At 46.7% G+C, this 6,000-nt stretch overlaps 1 protein-coding gene across 4 annotated transcripts in view; it reads left to right on the top strand.

The window, feature by feature from the left end:
• The first annotated feature begins 292 nt into the window (after positions 1 to 292).
• RASL12 (RAS like family 12) overlaps positions 293 to 6,000 on the top strand; it is a 77,060-nt gene continuing 71,352 nt past the window's right edge. Inside the window, exon 1 of one of the 4 annotated variants that reach the window (XM_040342301.1) lies at positions 293 to 1,059. The gene's annotated coding sequence lies outside the window, so the exon portion shown is untranslated. Of the gene's footprint in view, positions 1,060 to 1,133; positions 1,322 to 1,791; positions 2,403 to 2,453; positions 2,665 to 6,000 lie in introns of those variants that run through there. The other 3 variants (XM_040342298.1, XM_040342299.1, XM_040342300.1) reach the window with 3 other exon arrangements.

The following is a 6,000-nucleotide window of genomic DNA, read 5'->3' as shown; positions in this document are numbered from 1 at the left end:
CAGGAGTAATTACATTTAAGATCCGACAGTGTAAGTGACTTACACATGGCGGATCTTAAGTGTATCTATGCAAAAATGATTCTAAGAATCAGTCGCCTAGATACACGGGCCAAAAAAGAGAGATACGATGGAGTATCCTGAGATACTCCATCGTATCCTTACTCAGAATATGGCCCCCTGAATCTACTGAGCACGTAAACTCGCACGTCAGTAGGGTGTTTTGGTGTTTAGGCACCTGCTGAGCTTGGAATGTCTGACCACCATCTACGTAAAACAACGCATCTAGCATTAAATAAATCCCCGTTTTGCTTATTTGAGAAAAGCACTTTGAAGAGTGTAGTAGGCACAGCGTTGTAGCTCTGCAGACGATCCGTGACACACAGACGATGATTTTCCTTCCCATACAAGAAATACTTCCCATACAAGGAGTTTGGCATGGGCCCAGCTCGTCCAGATCAGTAGAGCAAGCACTGCCCTCCTGCAAAGTGATGGGGAAGGGAGACGGGCTCAAGGCGTAGAGGGGAAACCGGGCACACGGATATCTGTCTGGAAGCAAAGAGCCAGAAATCACAGCACCTGGAACATAGAGAGTATAAAAACTCAAAAAAGCAAAACAAATTGAAAATAGCCACAAGAAGAACTGACAGCGGTTGCCGGGTATCTGCACATTCCAGTAATCTGAGAGACCGCAGTGATGAAATGGAAGTTGGGAACATAACCTACTAAACACCTAGCCAAATCAGCTGAAGGGGGGGGGGGGTGCTAAGACGGGGAGAGGAGCGCCGTGTTTATTCCAGATGTTGGTGAAGCAGCTGGAGCTGAAGTAGCAGGAAGCAGAAGTAACTTAGTACAGAGAGCGAAATTACTGAGGATTAAGAACAAGTCAATTTTCTGCATCCGGCCGGAGCTTTCTCCTCTGCCCCGGGGACCAGGAATCCGGCTCCTGACACAGAATGGGCTCCAGCAGCATCCTTCCTGGTGGATTCTTAAGAATGTTCTTGTGTCTTGGAAGGACCTAGGACCTGTATCCCGAAACCTCTCTCTTCTAACTGACGCAAGGTGAGCTTATTCTTTTAATCTTTACTACCTAAAGCAACCATTCTTAACTAGATTCCTCCAGAGGTTGCTAGAGGTTCCTTGGGCTGTGGCTGATTGATCTCCCATTTGATGGTGCCTGCATAGTTGTAAGTCAGTGGCATGACACCAGTGATCTGTTTTAGCTCCAGTAGCATCCTTCCCGATGTAGTCCTCAGAATGTTCCTGTGTCTTGGAAGGACCTAGGAGCTGTATCCCGAAACCTCTCTCTTCTAACTGATGCAAGGTGAGCTTATTCTTTTAATCTTTACTACCTTAAGCAACCATTCTTAACTAGTTTTCTCCAGAAGTTGCTAGAGGTTCCTTGAGCTGTGGCTGTTTGACTGGGAGGTCAGTGTGATGGAACCTGCATAGTTGCACAGCTAATAGTGCCAGTGGCATGAATCCAAAGATCTTTATAGCTCCATTACCATTCTTCCTGATGTAGTCCTAAGAATGTTCTTGTGTCTTGGAAGGACCTAGGAGCTGTATCCAGAAACCCCTCTCTTCTAACTGATGCAAGGTGAGCTCATTCTTTTGACCTTTACCACCTAAAGCAACCATTCTTAACTAGTTTTCTCCAGAGGTTGCTAGAGGTTCCTTGAGCTGTGGCTGATTGATCTCCCATTTGGTGGTTCCTGCATAGCTTTATGGCCAATGCCACTTGAAAAAGTCAGTGGCATGACACCAGTTATCTGTTTCCTTCCTGATGGATTCTTAAGAATGTTCTCGTGTCTTGGAAGGACCTAGGAGCTGTATCCAGAAACCTCTCTCTTCTAACTGATGCAAGGTGAGCTCATTCTTTTAACCTTTACCACCTAAAGCAACCATTCTTAACTAGTTTCCTCCAGAGGTTGCTAGAGGTTCCTTGGGCTGTGGCTGATTGATCTCCCATTTGATGGTGCCTGCATAGTTGTAAGTCAGTGGCACGACACCAGTGATCTGTTTTAGCTCCAGCAGCATCCTTCCTGGTGGATTAGTAAGAATGTTCTTGTGTCTTGGAAGGACCTAGGACCTGTATCCCGAAACCCCTCTCTTCTAACTGATGCAAGGTGAGCTCATTCTTTTAATCTTTACTACCTAAAGCATCCATTCTTAACTAGTTTCCTCCAGAGGTTGCTAGAGGTTCCTTGAGCTGTGGCTGTTTGACTGGGAGGTCAGTGTGATGGAACCTGCATAGTTGCACAGCTAATAGCGCCAGTGGCATGAATCCAAAGATCTTTATAGCTCCATTACCATCCTTCCTGATGTAGTCCTAAGAATGTTCTTGTGTCTTGGAAGGACCTAGGAGCTGTATCCAGAAACCCCTCTCTTCTAACTGATGCAAGGTGAGCTCATTCCTTTAACCTTTACCACCTAAAGCAACCATTCTTAACTAGTTTCCTCCAGAGGTTGCTAGAGGTTCCTTGGGCTGTGGCTGATTGATCTCCCATTTGATGGTGCCTGCATAGTTGTAAGTCAGTGGCATGACACCAGTGATCTGTTTTAGCTCCAGTAGCATCCTTCCTGATGGATTCTTAAGAATGTTCTTGTGTCTTGGAAAGACCTAGGAGCTGTATCCAGAAACCTCTCTCTTCTAACTGATGCAAGGTGAGCTCATTCTTTTAATCTTTACTACCTAAAGCATCCATTCTTAACTAGATTCCTCCAGAGGTTGCTAGAGGTTCCTTGAGCTGTGGCTGTTTGACTGGGAGGTCAGTGTGATGGAACCTGCATAGTTGCACAGGTAATAGCGCCAGTGGCATGAATCCAAAGATCTTTATAGCTCCATTACCATCCTTCCTGATGTAGTCCTAGGAATGTTCTTGTGTCTTGGAAAGACCTAGGAGCTGTATCCAGAAACCCCTCTCTTCTAACTGACGCAAGGTGAGCTCATTCCTTTAACCTTTACCACCTAAAGCAACCATTCTTAACTAGTTTCCTCCAGAGGTTGCTAGAGGTTCCTTGAGCTGTGGCTGATTGATCTCCCATTTGATGGTTCCTGCATAGCTTTATGGCCAATGCCACTTGAAAAAGTCAGTGGCACGACACCAGTGACGTCTGGCCCATTTCAGGGCTCCGGTGCATGAATTACAGCAGCCAATTTTCTTTTGAAGCACCTGATTAAAGCTAGAGGCTCTAATGCCGGGTACAGACGAGAGGATTGATCCGCGGATAAATTCTCTCGGGGATTTCCGCGGATTTGGATCCGATGGAGTGTACTCACCATCGGATCGAAATCCGCGCCGAAATCCCATCGCGATGACGTGTCGTGCCGTCGTCGCGATGATGACGCGGCGACGTGCGCGACGCTGTCATATAAGGATACCCACGCATGCGTCGAATCATTACGACGCATGCGAGGGAGGGAATTGGACGGATCGATCCGGTGAGTCTGTACAGACCACCGGATCGATCCGCTGAAGCCGATTCCAGCGGATAGATTTCTTAGCATGCTAAGAAATTTTTATCTGCTGGAAATCGGTCGGCCCGAAAAAAATCTGCGGAAAAAGATCCGCTGGGTTGTACACACCCCCTGCCTCCTTCCGCCGCTGCCACCAACACCCCCTGCCTCCATCCCCCTCTGCTACCAACACCCCCTGCATCCATCCCCCTCTGCTACACCTATCCGCAGATCAATTCCAGAGGATAGATCCTCTCGTGTGTACGGGGCCTAATAGGCTTCCCAGGTGGGCATTTGTGGGCACTGATGGGCACTGATAGACAGCACCAATGGGCGGCACTGATAGGCAGAACTGATTGGCACTGATAGGCGGCACTGATGGGCACTGATAGGCGGCACTGATGGGCACTGAAAGGTGGCACTGATGGGCGGCACTGATAGGCGACATTGATGGGAATGAAAATGCAGCTCTGATAGGTGGCACTGAAAGGTGGCAATAATGGCCATTGATGGGCACTGATGGGCATTGATAGATGGCCCTGATAGGCAGCACTGATAAAGGAGGATCTGACAGGCATTACTGATGGGCACTGATTGACATTCCTGGTGGACACTGATTGGCATCCCAGGTGGGCATTTGTGGGCATCCTTGAAAGGTCTTCACTGATAATCAATGTGCTGATTATCAGCTCAGACTCCCCCCCTTGTCAGGAGAGCCGCTTATTGGCTCTCCTCTAATCACGCCTTGTCAGCGTGAATAGAGGAAAAGCTGATAACCGCCATTCCTGGTTATGATGTCATCAGCTGTGATTGGTCACAGCTGATTGCATGGTAAAGAGCCCACATCATAGCCTATGACATAGGATCTTTACCGAGATCGGAGATGCAGCGTGTCAGAGAGACACACCGCACTACCAATCGCCGCACTCTGCGCTCTCGGGGTCCTGCGCAAAGCGGCTTATCCTGCTGGATGTCATATGACGCTCAATCAGGATAATGAAACCACTACCTGGCCGCCATTTTGCTTAAAAATGTCATGGTCAAATGTAAGTGGGAGGTACCCAAGGACTACAAATAAGACATTTTAAAATCAAATGACGCACCTAATCTATCAAATGTCATTGCTGGAGTAAATATCCAATCACAATATGAACTGTTGTCAACCTATAAGAAAACTTTTCCATCATCACCTTTAACCACTTAAGGACCACTTCACGCCGATATACGTCGGCAGAATGGCACAGCTGGGCACAATCACGTACCTGTACGTGTCTCTTTAAGGCCCAGCCGTGGGGTCAAGGGCACGCTCGCGACCCGGTTCCGAAGCTCCGAAACCGCGCCCGCGGGACCCGATCGCCGCCGGTGTCCTGCGATCGTTCACCGGAGCTGAAGAACGGGGAGAGGTCAGTGTAAACACACCTTCCCCGTTCTTCACTGTGGCAGTGTCAGTGATCGTCTGTTCCCTGATATAGGGAAAGACGATCAGTGACGTCACACGTCCAGCCCCGCCCCCCTACAGTTAGAAACACGTACAAGGTCACACTTAACCCCTTAGGCGCCCCCTTGTGGTTAACTCCCAAACTGCAACTGTCATTTTCACAGTAAACAATGCAATTTAAATGCATTTTTTGCTGTGAAAATGACAATGGTCCCAAAAATGTGTCAAAATTGTCCGAAGTGTCCGCCATGATGTCACAGTCATGAAAAAAATCGCTGATCGCCGCCATTAGTAGTAAAAAAAAAAAAATTAATAAAAATGCCTTAAAACTATCCCCTATTTTGTAAACGCTATAAATTTTGCCCAAACCAATCGATAAACGCTTATTGCGATTTTTTTCTTACCAAAAATATGTAGAAGAATACGTATCGGCCTAAACTGAGGAAAAAAATGTTTTTTTTATATATTTTCGGGGGATATTTATTATAGCAAAATGTAAAAAATATTGAATTTTTTTCAAAATTGTCTCTCTATTTTTGTTTATAGCGCAAAAAATAAAAACCGCAGAGGTGATCAAATACCACCAATAAAAAGGTCTATTTGTGGGAAAAAAAGGACGTAAATTTTGTTTGGGAGCCACGTCGCACGACCGCGCAATTGTCTGTTAAAGCGACGCAGTGCCGAATCGCAAAAAGGAAGAAGGTCCTTTACCTGCATAATGGTCCGGGTCTTAAGTGGTTAAAAAAAAAATTACAAGCTTGGTATCTCCCCCTAGAGCAGAGATGTGCAATTCGTGGACCTCCAGCTGTTGCAAAACTACAAGTCCCATCATGCCTCTGCCTCTGGGTGTCATGGTTGTGGCTGTCAGAGTCTTGTTTTGCCTCATGGGACTTGTAGTTCTGCAACAGCTGGAGGTCCGCTAATTGCATATCCCTGCCCTAGAGCCTCTAAATACTTAAAAGAATTTGAGCCTTAAAGTGGATGTAAAGCCACTCTCATCCTTTCTAAACTCCTGCCATAGTGCTGATCTATAAGGATATAGACGCCTCCTGCATGTATCCTCATCTGTCACATGTCTCCCCTCTATCTGTTATAAGAACTGAAA

This window comes from Rana temporaria, chromosome 3 (genome assembly GCF_905171775.1).
Source record: "Rana temporaria chromosome 3, aRanTem1.1, whole genome shotgun sequence".
In the NCBI taxonomy this organism is placed as follows: Eukaryota; Metazoa; Chordata; class Amphibia; order Anura; family Ranidae; genus Rana; species Rana temporaria.
The sequence above is the reverse complement of the archived record's forward strand: the minus strand, read 5'-3'. Positions and strand labels throughout refer to the sequence as shown.